The following is an 18,389-nucleotide window of genomic DNA, read 5'->3' as shown; positions in this document are numbered from 1 at the left end:
TTTTATATTTTCCATTTGTATTGTATAATTTTCCATTTGTATTGTATATTTTCCATTTGTATTATATATATTTTTTCGTTTGCATTGTATAATTTCCATTTGCGTTACAAAATCTTTCATTTGTATTGCATCCGAGGGATTGTTTATTTTGATTTGTTACGAAGGATTTCATTAGTTTAGGTCCCACTTATATTTAGCCGTCACCAGCTGCAGGTGACGTACCACAAATAGACTTACTATGCTACATGTACGCGCACAGTGGCGTAGCAGTGGGGGTTCTTTAACGTGTCAACGCCTGTCCCAACACGGGATGTCTGCTTTAAAGGTCACATTATCCGAAAGATCTGTGATTCTCACTTCTAGATAGCAATGCGTATAGAAAAGTATTAGCTGGTTTGATGCAGCCATGACACGAGTAGAACTCGAACATGCGACCTCACGATTACGAACCAAAGGGTATATCACTGAACTACCGCGATCGGTTCCATATAAGGACTAGTTGAACATACATGTAGCTAGCAATGAGGAATCTTGCGGCGGGAGACCCCCCCCCCCCCCCCCTTCCCTTCACAAATATATTTTATATATAGATGTCGAAAAAAGCATGCATGTACGTTTTATTTTGTCAGAACGCACTTGTTCCAGGGGTCTTTCAGGGGCGAATCCAGGAATTGCGGTTACAGGGGCGCCACTTTGAGTCAGGGGGTCTGGGGGCCGCCTTCAGGCGGCCCCAGTGGGTCCAGGGCGAAGCCCTGGTAGGGGTCCAGAGGGCGAAGCCAGGGCTTGAAATATGTCATTTTTAATAAAGTGTTAGTAAAATGACGCAAATTTTAAGGGTTTCTGGAAAAATTAAGTTTTCTCAATAAAGTAATTCAAGAAATCAAAAGATTTTGTCATTTATTTCTCCGGAAAAGGAAGAATTTATTGCTTCTTTTATCGTCTAATACATTTTTCTAAACAAGATGCCAAGGTTTACCTTAAATTTGATAATGGAGGGGGGGGGGGGGGGGCTGCGCCTCCTCTTAAATTCGCCCTCCCCCTGCAACCCCCCCCCCCCTCCCCTCCACCAAGGCTTTGCACTGGACTCACTAGGGATCTTAAGACAGTCCCCAGCCATCCAGCAGTTTACTGCATCCTTTAGTTCAAAATTATCTAGATCAGCCAGTGGTTAAATAGGAGACTAGTTTGAATATGCTCATCATATTAGACGCATAAAAGCGATCAATTAATTGGGGGTGGGGGTGGGGTTACGCCATTACACTTAGCAAATACGGTACATTCCTGCGAAACGTGGCTCCTGAACTTTACCTCTTCAACATCTCGCGCATTACCAAATTCGATAAACGATAATCCATTGAATAGTTGTAACAAACCAAACTCGATGTTAACAATTGGTGGGGACCCAAGGGCCGAATTAAGTCCCCCGAATCTACTGAATTCTGACTAAATAAAAATGTGCATGCATGGTTTTCTGAACAGTTCTATTTTTCTTTAAAATGATCAGGGGGGGGGGGGTCACCATTACTAGAGCTAGCTACGTATTTTCAAAAATAACTAGTCCTGCATGGACCTGATCGCGGTAGCTCAGTAATATATCGCTTGGTTTGTGGGCGAGAGGTCGTGAGTTCGAGAACCGTTACTGTCATTGCCGCATCAAACCTTTGAAATAAACAAAGACAGTGATTGCTCCTTTGCCAAACACTCGGCATTTAAAAGTAAGAATCACAGGTCTTTCCGTAATGAACTTAAAAACAGATATTCCGTATCGCTGCACAGCCGTTGGCACGATAGAGAACCGTCATTTCTACGGTCATGTGTGCTAAGCACGTCTACAGATGTGGTACATCAATGACGTTAACTAATGAAATCCTTCGTAACAAATCAAAATAAACATTCCCTGGATACAATACAAATGAAAAATTATACAATGCAAATGGAAAATATAGAATACAAATGGAAAATTATACAATACAAATGGAAAATATAGAATACAAATGGAAAATTATACAATACAAATGGAAAATATAGAATACAAATGGAAATTATACAATGCAAATGGAAAATATACAATACAAATGGAAAAGATCAAATATTGCAACGTTTGACATGCCATAGTCAGTATAACGTCAGCTAATTTGAGGAATGTCGACGAAATATAATTTTGATAATAAATATTACAAATCACAACTCCAAATCTTTTTGTTGTTGTTTCGTTTCTGAATGGTAAGGAAATATTATAACAGAGAGGGACCTCTCCCTCCCAAATTTAGCATTTAGAAAGTTTTTATCAATAAAATGTAGGTCTATGCTATTTAATTAAACTCTATCATAGAACTTATCAACTTCAAAAGCTTTTTAACCCAACCCCCCACCCACCACCCACCGGATCCGCTCCTCTTATACTGTAATGAGGTATTCTGTATTTCAAAAAAAGTGATAAGTAGCTAGCTATAGGATCGACTATACATATTTTAAAGTTATTATACGCTGTAGGTCTAGCTACTTGTACTTCTTACTAATATTTATTTGTAAACCGCGAAAATTCATACACATGTGTGGACGCATTGGACATTAATTTGATCCCATAGCTTTATCTACTCCACTATAGGGCCTATCACTGCAGGAAACGTGCTGACCGTTTCGTATCAAATTACTGGCGCGAACTGAAACAAAGAAACGGTATCCAGCTGTGGAGATGAGAGCGATCGAACGACATTTTTTATTTTTTATTTTTTCAGAAAACGCGTGTGAAGCAGTATATCAGCATATATATCAACTATTAATCAGTTGGAAGATTATTTTGGATTTTAACATCATCGCAAAAGTAAAGAAAGTAGTTTTTTTTTAAAAATCTATTGTATAACATAAATGCATGATTAGTATTTTTAACGAGGTAATTAACACTACTAATTCCTGTCTTGAACATTGTTGAAGTGGAAAAAAAACCTCATTGGCGCGGCCTGAGTTTCCCGTGCTGGGTTCCCAGGCTAGTGAGATTCATCGTGTACCTTACATATCGAACATGTTTAGGAATTGACGGATTGCTCATGTCGTATTAATAAAAAGGTTATAATGTACAATACACGTGTAAATCACCTTTTTAATGAATTATGGTTATCAAAATAAAACTGTGTACGGATGATAACTCTTGGTAGAGATTGTTATTCTCCTTAATGTGTTATTACTGTCAACTGCGTTTTATTTACACATCATATGATCTTAAGGACACATTTCAAGCCGAACATTACACCTTGTACAACACGCTTTTAAGGTTATTTATTAGACAATGTCGCAGTCTGTGAACAAGAAGACTAATCGTGATGAAACATTATAAATTTTGATTACAGTAGTTGCATGATAGATTATATTGATATGATATTTCTTAGTTAAAAGGGCCCATTTTTATTCAATCTTAAACAAAAATGTCATTCTATGAATTAGGTCAATAGAATATTGCAATGATAGATCTAGACACTGATGAAATGCATGTGCATGTGTTTTTCTTTGATATAGACATGGCTTATCTCAAGAACTGGAGACGATACCATTCATCTGTTCATGCCCTTGCACAATCTAGCAGCAGTGAAGATGATGAAAATCCACATTCAACTGTTGGAGTCCAACTCCTGAAAGGGGTACTCCTCTTTACAGTCAGATTCTAGAGAGGATCGGGACTTGATGAATACACCGACAGACTATGACAGTGATTCTTCCGTGTCAGTTGTTATGACAAGTGATAATGAAAATGAAAGTGGGCCAGTGGAATGTTTACAGGCACATATTGCAGGATGGGCAACAAAGTTCAAATGTAGATTTTAATGAATTACGCTACACAGATTACCAAATAAAGAGATCACATCTAGTTGACATTGGCATTGATTGCATTAAATCTTTTCCTTTGGACTCTATGCATCTTGAGTGTCTTTGTGTGATGAAAAGGATTTTGATGTTGTTAAAATCAGGTCCCAGGGAGTGCAAATTACCACATCAGCAAATAGAAGAACTGTCTGGCAAACTAGTGGCTTTAAATGGGAAAATGCCACGTGAGTTTGCAAGGCAGCCACGTTCTCTTGAAGTTCTAGACCGATGGAAGGCAACAAAATACAGAGTGTATTCTATACAGTGGTCCACTTATTTTTCGCCATATTATGTCAGAAGAAATGCATCGTCATTCCCTTTCTTTGTCAGTTGCCATGTCAATATTGCTCAACTCAGAAGATGATTCAAGGAACCATTATTTGAATTATGCTAAAGAGTTGCTTGAATTTTTTTGTAAGGAAAGCACCTGAGATATATGGCGATACATTTACGACATACAATAATCGTTCTCTTATTCATATCAGTGACAATGTTAAGAATTATGGTGTGTCATTAAATGAATTAAGTGCATTTAAATTTGAAACCTATCTTCAAAAGTTAATAAGGTATGTAAAGAAAGCACAAAACCCAGTTGCTCAAGTCGCTAAACGCTAATGCCACAGTTAAACTATGGGTAAATATTTCAATAGCATATCTTTCTACAAAAAGAAAAGACAGCTGTGTACGTCTAAAGGACCTGTCATTTGCCTTCTAGCAAGAAAAACGAGAAAATGGAGATTTACGATGCAAAGTAATTTCACAATAGAGAATGGACAATTTATTCACCAATCCATGTGAATCAAAGCTGATAAATGTTGCTGTCATTAGGAACAGAGTATTACAGTGACATGGACGGGACAAAATCCTCAGAGTGCATGATATAGATAGAAAAGTTGCATGTTTGCCTTATAACAGGGACTATGTGTTGTTCCCCTTACTGCATGGGATTGAAAGACAATATTAATTAAGTAAAGGTTGGTATAGTACTATTAGATATGAATTCACATTTTACACACTGTTGATATATTGGCGAATTAGTTTTAGAATTACATTGTAAATTCTTTTAAAATTATTCATTGATTCAGATGGATCAGAAGTGGGTCAGAGCTGTATGGAAAGAAGATGGGAAAGAACTTGAACTTGTAAAACCAAGCATATGGGTTGAAGATGGACAAGTCAGGTGGCCAAATACATCGGATGCCACTTCCGCCCTTAAGGAACAAAGAAAACCTACAGATAGATGATCTTGTCAAAATTAAATTTTCATCAGGTAACAACTGATTCTTTTAAAGAAAACAAAGGAAAAGATATTATTTTTGAAGATTTATCAGGAATAGAAAAAAAATGAAGTTATAAATGGGGTGGTTGATGGTTTTTGTATTAATGCTTTTTCAAGTTGTCTTCACTACATCAATTGTCAATTATTTTCCTTAATTCAGATGCTTATGAAGAATGTGAAAACTTTGACGAGACAACTGCAGTAGAGTCCGACAGTGATTCTGAACCAGTTATGAAGAGAAAACCGAAGAAAGTCATCCGTGACTTCATTATGGGTAAAGGCTCCATTTATGCTCTATACATATTGGTGTATTTCTATCATTTCGTAAGCATTTAAACAATAATTCTATGCATTTTAAATGACTGAAGATAACGAATATATTCCTTTTTTTTCCAGATTCTGCAGAAGACAAGTCATTACCAAAACAGAAGAAGTTCCATGCGTCAGGTTAGATGTGATTTAGCAATTTTATATTAGCTAAAAAGGGGGAAATTAATTTCACCATTCTATACGCATATCAAATTTGTAAACAATTTTATGTATTTTTTTCAGCATCAGCATCAGTTGTGCTACCTAACCCTCCAAAAAAACTTTCAGCTGATAAAACCCAAACCCACTCTTCATTTGACATCTCAAGGTCAAATTCTCCATCATTGATAAGAGAGTCAGCCAGAGACAGCAGGTCATTGACACCCAGCCAGTCTTGGGCTAGTTCTTTGAGCAGGGAAAAGTCAATAAACAGGTCACTGCACTCAGAGTCAAGGTCAAAAAGCCTAAAACATTCTCTCAACAGATCAAAGCGTTCCAAGTCAAGAAGTTCTGTAAGGTCAGTGGATAACTCAAGAATCTCAAAGTCTAGAAATCCTGTAAGGTCATTTGCTAGGTTAAGAGCCTCAAGGTCAAGAAGTCCTGTAAGGTCATTGAATAGCTCAAGAATTTCAAGTTCAAGAAGTCCTGAAAGGTTATTGGATATGTCAAGAATTTCAAGGTCAAGAAGTTATGTAAGGTCAAATAGGTTACGAATGTCAAGGTCAAGAAGTCCTGAAAGGTCATTGGATAGGTCAAGATCACCAGGGTCAAGAAGGCAGGATTGGTCGTATAATAGGTATCGGCATTCAGAGTCTAGGAGCTATGAAAAGTCAATTAGTAGATCAAGATACGAAACGTCGGTTAACAGATCACCTCGATACACAAATTCGAGAAGTTCTGATAGATCAAGTAATAGAGCAAGCCAAGAAAGCAACCGTCCTCTGCCAACTCTTGAAAGAGCATCAAAGAGAACGTCTCAACCTGTTGCAGACACGTTCCCCATGACTGAAGAAAGTGAGTTTCAGTTAGAATCAATGTGTTTCTGTTGTTTAGTGTATGTTGAGTTATTGTCAGAATCATTGATATTTTTAATGCCTTCCATTTGGTTATAATCAAATAATATATCCTTTGTAAAACTGTCCCAATTTTTTAAATTCATAATGTGACTTATTCCATTCTTTTTCAAGGGTTCCAGAGAAGGGTGCTCCATCTTCTGGTCGAACTTGGAGACCTCGTGAAGACAAGCAGGCCATCAACATCTACAGGTGATTCTGAGGATGTGGACCATGTGATATGAGAGACATTCAATATATTGCACAGGCACCTATAATAAAATGAACTTCCACCGGTGGAAGGCCAATCTCTAAAGCTTACAAAAAGCGTGAAACGATTACACGAATCGAAAGAGGAATGAGATAGACTGTGAATTCACACATTTCAGGAAAATTATTGCCATAAAAAAAATTATCAAAAAAAGAAGGGGGGGGGGTAGTAATATCCATACTTCAGGTGCCTGTGATATGTTGGTGGCCTGGGAGTCTAAATTTTGAATGCATTTACTTCATCTATGTGAGATTTAACTGTCTATTATAAAGTAACGGGTAACTTTTGTTGGCTACCTAGTAGAGACCTGATATTTGGACAAATGTAAAGAGTGTATCATTATAAGCAGTTTTTTGTCTTAACGTATTATGAAGGTTAAGGTCATATCTTAAGGTTAAAGGTCAAATAAGATGGCGTCATTAGCCGAATGTGTCATTTTTTAAAAATCAAATTTTCTTAAACGTCCATTGACCAACATATCCAAAATTCTAGGTTGCACATTCTTTATTTCAAAATATATCAATTTCTGTATCATTTTGTTCATTATGTTATTTTTTCAAAATTTGAACTATATATTTTCTTTTGATTAAGAGATACTAATATGAATAAATGTTACGTTTAAGATTTACTATTGACGAACCATGCATGTTATATTGTGCATCGCGGTGTACAAAGATAGATTACTACATATTTTGTTACCGAGATATCTATAGATTTTATCGAGATATAGTAACAAATAGTTCATCTTTATAAAAAGTATTCAGTGGCGGATTTAAGCCCTCCCCTTTCAAATTTAAGGTAAACAGTGGCGGATTAAAGGGGGCGCAGCCGGTGTTATGGAGCAAGCAGTGGCAGATTTAGAGGGGGCGCAGCCGGCCAACCCCTAAAATTTTCAAATTTAAAGTAAACCGTGGTATCTTGTTTTGGAAAATGTACTAAACGATAAAAGAAACAATAATGTCTTCCACTCCCGGAGAAATAAATGACAAAACTCTTGATTTCTTGATTACTTTATTGGAAGAACTTTAATTTTTTTCCAAAACACCCTTAAAATTTGAGTCATTTTATTAATTTCACCTTATTAAAATGATAGAAAATAGTACAAATGACTAAATAGGAAAAATATTTCAAGCCCCATAAAATCTGTAAAATCCAGGCGCTTCCGGGGCCTTCGCCCCCTCGACCCCCATCAGCGTTTCGCCCTGGACCCGCTGCCTCATAAAATGGTGCCCCCTGTAACCGCAATTCCTGGATCCGCCCCTGGCCAGACTTTCCTCCATAGTGAACACCTCCCCCCCCCACGAGCCAGCCCCCCCCCCCCCCCCCCCCCCCCCCGCGGAAGTCTGGCTCTAGGGTGCATGAACCTTCTCCTGCGGAAGTCTGGCTGTCGAGTGAGCCTTCCCCCTGAGGAAGTCTGGCTCTACAGTGAGCCCCCCCCCCTCCCCCCCCCCCCCCCCGCGGAAATAGAGGATATCAAAATTACGAAAATCTGAAGAGCTTGATTCCAAAAATGACCTAAATGATATGCTAAAGAGCTCGCTAATTTACCATTTCATGCGAGAAAATGCAATATCAAATACTATACAATTATTGCTGTTTTTGAGGTCAATACGATGATTTAGACACCTGAGGAGTACAATATTCATCGAGCCCGAAGGGCGAGGTGAATATTGTACTTCGAATACTTTGAATACTCGAGTACTTTGAGTACTTAGATATGACGTATCTAGTAATTCGAGTACTTTGAATATCAAGAAAATATCAATTGTCTATAAGAAATGGCTGACGCACGTAGTACATGTACCTTCTATGTCGTTCTTTAAAATTCGCTCTTTTCACACCTCATTACCCGCAATTTAACACCGACATGCGGGAAAATTCTTGACCAATCAACGGGCAGATTTAAATACAGAACTTACCAAAACTATTTCTAATTTTTTGAATAGATAAAAACAAGTTCAAATGTATTCAAATTGGTTTATTTTAATTTCCCAAATTTTCCGGCTGAAATAAAAGCATAATAAAAATCCAATACTACCACATGGACTCAAAACCGAGGTTTGCGACGATGATGTCCACCTCATCCAAACAAACTGTTTCCCAGGATTTTACTCAGTACTAAGCCAAATCGTCTTTTGAAAGGTTATCTTTAACAGTGTTCAATATAGATATGCAATGAGGTATCAAAAATTCTATTTTCACCCTAGGGGCGAATTGGGGGTTGAAAAACGATGGATGTTTATAGAAAATACCAGGTTCCGAGAGCTCCTCTTGCATTATGCAGTAGCCAATTTTGATTGGTGGTGTCCTTTAAATGTGCAATAAGTTTGCGGAATTTTCTTTTTCACCTTGAGGGACAAATGTGCATGGTGAGTAAATGACAAAGAAGTGATGCCCAGTGCATTGTGTCATGTGTTACAAGAATAAACAGTTGTTTTAAGGGTCGGAATCTCAACAATGTTAAATATAATCAAATAATCGCCATAAGTCCCGTAGGCTTTATCGGTCACACAGACATTGGTTAAAAGTTTCACTAATCCCAAGGGCAATGAAGTCTAGAAAACATTTCCTGTTCTGCTTATGGAAGGTAAATTCTAATATTCAGCAACGGTATTAACTACATGTAGATGTGTTCTTAAAACCTTTTAAAAATGCCCCCGAAAGTGCCTTTAATGATGAAAGAGTTGATATGTATACACCGTGTGATATTCACACAATACGATTAAGGAGGTATGCTACACCAGAGATTGATATGGATGAAAAGCGGATGATATGTACAACAATATTTTGAAATTTATAACTTTCAAATTCACTTTATTTAGTCAAAAAATGCAGTTTTAGTAAAAAGCAATCTGGTCAAAATTAAAAAAAAAAAAACCTGGTAGACTAGAACCCACGATCTACAGTTCTGCAGTCGACGTGCTAACCTACTGAGCTATTCAACTAGACAATAAGTTTTTAAATGAACAGACAAATATTACTGATATCTATATTTCCATCCGTGTTCTAAAAGGAAGTCAGCCATTATGACGATGTAGAGTACCTACTTAAAGTAGGAAATGGATTAAAGCCTTGCATTAGCAAACTCTTTATAGAGAGTACTATTTAACACTGACTGTGTTGTATGTGAATATTTAACACATAACACTCCTTGTCTGCTTTGAACAACGTCCCAGAAATCGATCAGCTCATGCTTTACCCGTGAAACAACAAAAGTAACGTGGGAGGACTTTGTATTGGAGTTTTACGAAGAGGCTTACTTTTACAATCGACGGCTGACTTTTACAATTTAAAGGGATAAACTCCAACTACAGAAATTGGACCGAAATGAATATAGAGACTGCTTCAGCAAAAACACCAAAAACCGACAATTATGTTCATTACAAGAGTATTGAAAACTCTTTAGCAACTCTTATTCTTTCTACATTTGTTCGACACTTTCACAATGCACTACTCGTTTTGATATTTCATTAGGTTAAATTTATCGATATTCAAATGTACATGTAATTTATTAACTGTGAATGACGAGCTGGGAAATGTATGAAGGGACCCAGAAAATTGCCATAAAAAGAGTGTTTAAGCGTAAGTGTACCACAGCGCGCTCATTGTAGGCAGACGACCTCAAGTTATCCTGACATTTTTGGCACGCTGTTTTTAGCTATATTTAGCTCTAAAACTTCATAGTTATTTCGGATTTCAAAGATTTCGGTTGAGCATCACTGAAGAGACATTATTTGTCGAAATGCGCATCTGGTGCATCAAAATTGGTACCGTATAAGTTTTACATTCTAAATAATGTGTCATCAGCCCTGAAACTTAAATTTTCTCTATACCTCACATCTTCTGATTCTGGCTCCCCTAGGAACAAAGCAACCCCTATCCACACACACACACACACACACACATACTTTTGGACGGCAGCTCTATACCAGACCAAAAAGTCGGGGGTAGGCTTGTCGATATATTTTTTTTTCACAACCCCTCCCTCTCATTTTCAAAAAAAAGTCCTTGTTTCCCTCTCTTTCGTGTTGAATATCTAGGTTTAAATGTAAAGACAACCAATAAGTGATGTGTAATTGTATACGTATGCATGTATATCAATATACATAGTAGAGTCAACAATGTTTGTGGTAATGACTCATTAAAAATGGCCCCCATGAAAATCGATTACTCCCTCGTATAATAGTATATTCTATACATTATCTATATAAACATTTGACATGTGCTTGTCCTTTAGAAATGCCGTACCCCGTGGATATTCGGGTTAGAATACGTCCTCTGCAATACCCCTTGATTGTTGTAAGAGGCGACTAAATAGGGCGATCCTTCGGATAAAACCGGAAAACCCGAGGTCCCGTGTCACAACAGATGTGGCATGATAAAGATCCATCCCTGCTCAAAGGCCGTAAACATCGGGCATAGGCCTACATTTTACAGCCCTTCACCGGCAATAGTGACGTTTCCACATGATTGATCGGTTGCTTTTACGTCCCTTCCTGGATTTTTCACTCATAATGAGAGGTCACCATCTGTAGGTGAAGTACCACAAATGTAGACCCGGCCTATGTTAAGCGCTCAGCGCAGTAGTAGTGAGAGTTCTTTATTAAGTCAACGCATGCCGCTGCACGGGACCTCCGTTTTTAAGGTAATACCTGAACTACTCGTGTTTCTCACTTCTAAATTCCGAGTGTTTGGCGAAGGAGCAATCACTACCTATTCTAACGCCTAAGGTTTGTCATATGAGTGAAGAATTCTTGAGAGGGACGTTAAACAATATTAAATCTATCAATCTTAGGCTTGACGCTCCCATGGCACGAGCGGGGCTCGAACTCACGACCTCCCGGTTACGAAGCGAACGCTCTACTACAGAGCTACTGCGACCCCAGCTGAGTGAAAAATTATCGAGTGGAACGTTAAACAATATATACAACAAATGAATGCGGTAAAGTCTTTGAATTACCACTTCCAAATTTTTAATATTTAGAGTTGGCCCCTTTAAATTGCAAAAGTCAGCTGTCGATTGTAAAAGTAAGCCTCTTCGTAAAACTCCATTATCGCATATGTGACAACAACACTATTGAAAGTAATCAGATACAATCCCTGAACATTAAAAGAAAGTCACTGCAAATATGTGACAAGCATACATGTAGTCGACAAGACGAGCATTTCACGAGCATCTTGACCTGTTGAAGATCAAATCAGCCACGTGAAAATATGCGTTACGCATATTATCACGTGGCTGATTTGATCTTCAACAGGTCAAGATGAGGTCAAAACAGGTAACTGAGGTAGAAAGTAAACGTGTAGTTTTTGCAGATTTTTATGAATTTCGTCCCCAACACACGGTTGTCTAGTCTTGCCTTTTGGATATAATTTTCTTTATTACAAAAAATAATTATAACAGAAAGGAGAAAGCTGAACAACCTTGTGCTCGCTATAAACAGAGGCTTTAAAAACCGGTCATTTGATGAATATTAATAGCGATTGAATAACAACAGACAGCCTCGACTTCAAAAGACGGCATAGCTCTTAATGTTAACGAACTTTTCAGTAAAAAATAATATAAAACCTGTATGTTAAAGCTGACATGAATTAATAAATATGTACACCTTTCTCATCTTATCCGCCAGATTTCTCTCAGGTAGCCTAATTTACTCTACCCGTATATATCCCAAATTGTGATTGTCACACCTGAGTGATTTTTCTAGGTGGACTCGACCCGTGCACACCTCAGATAGTAATATATAGGGAATGAGAAACAAGTAAAATCACATTTGAAAACATTATGCTTTGCTCAAAATTACAAAATATTTGTTGTATACCAATGCAATATTCTGAAAGTTTAGATAATGTAGACAAAAATGCAGAAAACAAAAATGTAAGAAAGCTTTTCTTGCATACTTGCAAGTACATGCAAGTATTTGCAGTTTCTTGTGAAATAAATGCAAGGTGAAGATAACGAACAGTGACCAATCTCATAACTCCTATAAGCAATACAAAATAGATAGTTGTGCAAACACGGACCCCTGGACACACCAGAAGTGGGATCAGGTGCCTAGGAGGAGTAAGCATCCCCTGTTGACCGGTCACACCCGTCGTGAGCCCTGTATGTGGAGAAATTATTTGCCAATTACATACTGATAAAAAGGAATAAGCAAAGAGCATACAATCAATTATTTATATCAATTCTTGCAAAATACAGATGCATGTCATATGCATAATATGTAATGCACATGGCATATTCGCAAAAAACAACAACAACAAAAACGCATCAAATACGGACGTCTATTCAACAGGTATCGGAAATGTGCAGTTACCGAAAATATTAAGATTCCCTTTATTCTGATAAATCCACGAAACAAAATGATAAAGTCCATTTGTATCTCGTTAGAACTTTACAACACGTTGTCATTCCATTATACAGACTGCGACACACTTCACTCGTGCGAAACAGGGTGTGTTTTATCAGGGGAGATGTCAGAGTCGAAGATTTTTTTCTGTATTGAATGCTTATCTGGTCGAGGTTTTGCAGTTTATAGAAATCGGGAATCTAATCATATAATACTGAGCATCTGGTTGGATATATTGCGTGCAAGAGAGAGCGTCCTACTTCGATGTACAATTGTACAATATATAATTTCACAGAAGGAAAGAAAATCGATCACTGATATAAATGTAAGCTTAAAAGCATTAAAAATTTCCAGCTATTTAAAAATTTGTGATTGACAATATATTGGAAACCTACAGAAGTTTATGCTTATAATTGAATTCATTCCAAATTTTAAAAAAAAATTAATTTGAACATGTAGAAAATACTGACTTTGTTTGTTAGAATAAAGGAAAAAAGTAAAAAGTGGGTAGAGCAGACCAGCCTCCCTGCCCACCCCAACCCCCTGTATGCGTGTCTGAAACAACATATCAATTTGTGTTGAAAGAAAGGTGTATATCTGCCTTTTATTAAATTCCAAAAAATTATTGATATCTAAATCGGCATATGAATCCGGACATAAATTGTATAATGCTTTTTCGTGATCATATAGATATTGATACTAATAATGAAAAAGGAAAATGTTTATACTCTTGCCTTTTGCATATCCTACTAATGCATTACAGCATATTGACACTGTATCATATCAAATAAAACCTCAACACGAATTTTACTGATTTATGAATACTAACATCTTATCGAATACATTTGAATTTGAAATTTCGACATACAGTGGTATGTCTATTTCAGTATAGATCACTGCGCCAGATCTACGAAATGAAAATACTTATTCCATTTTATCAATAGATAATAGATGAATTTTTTCTCCGCGTTTTTGTATACATATTTACTGCAAATGTACGTACATTCACGTAAAGAAAAGGGATTTTCTATTTATCTATCAAAAGTTTTTAGAATGATTTACTACTGTACGATATGTTTATTGTAAGTTTGAGCACTGCGTGGTGTTCCAAATCGTGATTTTATTTCTTCTTGATGTCCTATAAATTAGTATCGGAGATGTACGTGTACCCGCACAGGTCAGAAAATCGAAGACATTGATGTGAAATGAAGCGTAGCAAAACTCGTCCCCTTATATTCCATGCGACCCCTGATACATATAGGATTATACTATATATTTATTAATTCATGCCAGCTTTAAGTTTTTAATAAATATCCTGGGGCATTGTCAATAGCAAAATTCAAACTTTAATGTTTTACTAAATCATCGGGGGCCATAAATCACATCTTAAGTGGGGAGGTCCTGTTGCAGCTTTTCACCGGCAATGACGACGTCTCCATATGAGTGAAAAAAAAAATCATCGAGTATATGGTAGGTTGTATATTGTTTAAGGTAGTACTCTACATCGTCATAATGGCTGACTTCCTTTAAAAACATGGATGAAAAAAATCGATATCAGCAATATTTGACTTTTCCTTTTCCGTTTAGATACCTAGCCGAGTAGCTTAGTAGGTTAGAATACCGACTGCTGACCTGTAGGTCGCAGGTTCGAGTCCAGCAGGGGTTTTAAATTTTTTTCAGATTACCTTCTACTAAAACTGTATTTTTTGACAAAATAAAGTAAATTTGAAAATTTTCAACTTCAAAATATTTTTGTACATATCCTCCACTTTTCATCTACATCAAATTTCTCTGGTGTAGCACACCTCCTTAACGTCCCGCTCGAGAATTTTTCACGCAAATTGAAACGTTTGCCGTAAACACATTTTTGAGCCTAATCAGCACATAACCAATAATGCTAATCACAGCTATGTGAGTCAATATAAAATGTCAAAATATAAAATGTCAAATTAGTTATTATTCCCCTAAGGTCAACAAGGACTGCTTACTCCTCCTAGGCACCTGACCCCACCTCTGGTATGTCCAGTGGTCTGTGTTCACAGAAGTTTTTATTTTATATGCTTTACAGGACTTATGAGATTGATTTGATTTGAACATATTTTATTGTATAAATATATACACAGGGATTAGATACAAGTTCTTGCAACTTGAAAAACCTCTCCCGTATACAAAACATATTATGTTATACATGTACAAATAAAGATTGTCGTACCACAAAAATATAACAATCGTTATAACATACTATTATACAATATATGTATAGATATGCATAAGTACATAATCAGGCCAAAAAAAAAGAAAGAAGAAAAACATATACAAAATGATATATACATGGAGGTCTGATTAAAATCTGGACTGCATTGAAATTATATAACTATATCATTTGAAAAATATTAATTTTCCCATTACAAAAAGGTATCAACAACTGCCAATACCATTTAGCTGAAGCAGTTCATTGAGAAAACACTGCTTGAGTGAACCTTTTGCATGCAAAGCCGAAATGGTGGGCATTTTTAATATGACCACATCCATGTATATGATTAACTGACTGTATCTTATTTACCGTCTTAATCGAGCATTTATCACTCATATGGAGACGTCACCAAGACCGGTGAAGGGATTCAAATTTAGACCTTTGCTCGGCGCTTACGGCCATTGAGCAGTGAGGGTTCTTAAGAGTGCCTGCCACACCTACTGTGACACGGGACATCCGTTTTAAGTTAATCTCCAAGGACCCGTTACATTCACACCTGATGCCGAGCGTTTGGCGACGGAACTGTCACTACCTGTTTTAACGACTTAAGTCTGACGCGGCCGGGATTTGAACCCCGGCCTTCAGCAAGCGGGGAGAACGTTCTAACCCCTAGACCACCGAGGCGGTGAGAATTTGGAGAGGCAACAATGTTTTTACGATAAAGATCATAATTTAAAATGTACTATGACCTACTTTTGAGACAACATGATATTAAGTCCTAAGATGCATCAACTGACGAAATTTGATGATCCTAGTCCTTATACTAAGCAAAATATCAACGTTTTAACAAAACAAAATTGAAGGTCAACTTTGAAGTGACCTTGAGACCACACCCTTTGCCCCAGGATGATGCCTTGAACAATTTTTTATCTACTTATGCCTTCGGCTTAGGTGAGCTATAAGGTATTTAAGCAAGACATAAGACATTGCATAATGAACAATGGTGAATAGTTCCTGAAATATCAGTTAAAAATTTAAAGCACTTAAATGAAAATCCTAAATCACGCCCACTTATCCTTATGCATAAGTTTGGTGATAATTTGGCCAGTGTTTCTTGAGAAGATTTTTTAGCAACCACTTTTGTTTGCATTTTCCCAATTATCTCCCCTTGTTAAAGGGTCGCAACCCTTGTTTTAGTACAAATGAAAGCCCTTGAGCCAAAGATACCCTGTGACAAATTTGACAAAAATTGGCCAAGGGGTTCTTGAGATATAGCCCTTTTTTTCCAAAAAGTTGACGTACACTGCACACCAGACATATGGCCATATGATTACCTCTTTGAGCCTTCGGCTCAGAAGAGCTAAAAAACTGGGCGCCACCAAATAACTGAAAAATTGTTAAGTGTGGTGGAAAACATCAATCAATCAAAATCACGTGATGTAAATAAGCATTCAAAAGTCTGAGTCAGCAAGAAGAGACCTTTGAATTCCGGATGATCTTCAAAGCAAATTCAGAGCAAAATGCATCCAAATTGTCAGCATCGATACGATTTTTATCATTTTACTAACACGTGTTATACAAATTACTTCATTAAAATATATGGAAAATGAGCTATAGTGTCTCCTTAATAGCTTCATAGGAAAATTCAAATGGCTTGATTGATCTTGATAGCGAACTTTAAATGCATATTTTTCATTGAGCGTAAAAAGCCACTCACATGCATAGTAAATATAGATACATAGGTGAATTACATTTCATTCAAATATCAAAGAAAAACAAGAGACCCATGGGCCACATCACACACCTCAGCAGCAGTTCCTAGCAATAAACAAGCTTGAGGAAAACTACTATTATTCAAGCAGCTTGGTTCAGAAAAAATCAACCAACTTTTCTATGGTAATGACTAAACTACATTAATTATCAAACTTAATCATAAAACTTGACTACAAATTCATTCATTACCATGTGCCCTTGTAGATGGATATGACCTTTCATATATATATATATATATATAAACAAATTTCATCTATGGATGCTTTGTGTCAAGTTTGGTTCCCTATACATTCACATGTAAAACCATGATGATCAGATCCCCTATTGTGGCCTCACCCTATCCCTACGGGTCATGATTTTTTCAACCTTGAACCTCCACTTTGTCTGTACATTTCTGCTTTTCTGGCTCAGTGGTTCTTGAGAAGGTTTTTAAATGACCCCAACCCATTTTTCAAATTTTGTGAATATCTCCCCTTTGAAGGGGTATGGCCCTTCATTTGATCAGAATTTAAGTTCCTTAACTTAAGAAAGCTTTGTACCAAGTTTGATCGAAATTGGCCCAGTGGTTCTGGAAAAGATGACAATGTTTAAAGACAGAAAATGGAGAAATTTCGATCAGAAAAGCTCACTTGTGCCTTTGGCTTAGGTGAGCTATAAGGTATTTAAGCAAGACATAAGACATTGCATAATGAACAATGGTGAATAGTTCCTGAAATATCAGTTAAAAATTTAAAGCACTTAAATGAAAATCCTAAATCACGCCCACTTACGTTTTTGCACTTCCCATGTTGTGGTTGTAAAGTATTAGGACTTGATATAACTTCCTTTTCCTAGAATTTGTATTTATAAATTATCACTGATATATGCATAAATTTCCTATCAGTATACCTTTATTGAATGTCCTTAAAAAATCACAATACATGCAGTTGTAATGTACTCAAAATAAACAATTTTTCATTTATGCCATCTGAAAACAAACAAACCCTCAATATCATGCACCTAACCTTCTGCAAAGTTTTTATTTATCCTTTAGGAAGGATTTCTGTAGGATCTGGGAACTGATGACCCATGCAGCGGTGATGGCATTGTTCATATCTGGCACAGATGCCAGAGTTCGCACCCACGCTGTGTCGCTGACTGACTTTTGTAGGGCCGCGCTATCACAAGTTTGTCTCCCGACATGCCATAGTCAGGTTTGCTTCATTTTCGGATTTTAATGGTGGACGTGTGAATAAAGTCTATTTTCACAATTGCAAACACTTCCCTGTGGGTATTATGTCTTATGACAGCATCTAGTTAACTG

At 36.9% G+C, this 18,389-nt stretch overlaps 1 protein-coding gene and 1 pseudogene across 1 annotated transcript in view; one reads left to right on the top strand and one right to left on the bottom strand.

Moving 5' to 3' along the window:
• Window positions 1-4,943: 4,943 nt before the first annotated feature.
• Window positions 4,944-6,930, top strand: LOC125662758 (serine/arginine-rich splicing factor 11-like; annotated as a pseudogene).
• Window positions 6,931-12,719: 5,789 nt separating this feature from the next.
• LOC125663086 (zinc finger protein OZF-like) overlaps window positions 12,720-18,389 on the bottom strand; it is a 29,427-nt gene continuing 23,757 nt past the window's right edge. The window contains exon 3 of the mRNA XM_048895401.2: window positions 12,720-18,389. This exon is cut by the window's right edge and continues 1,966 nt beyond it. The gene's annotated coding sequence lies outside the window, so the exon portion shown is untranslated.

This window comes from Ostrea edulis, chromosome 8, assembly GCF_947568905.1.
Source record: "Ostrea edulis chromosome 8, xbOstEdul1.1, whole genome shotgun sequence".
NCBI lineage: Eukaryota > Metazoa > Mollusca > Bivalvia > Ostreida > Ostreidae > Ostrea > Ostrea edulis.
This window is presented reverse-complemented; position numbering and strand designations above follow the sequence as displayed.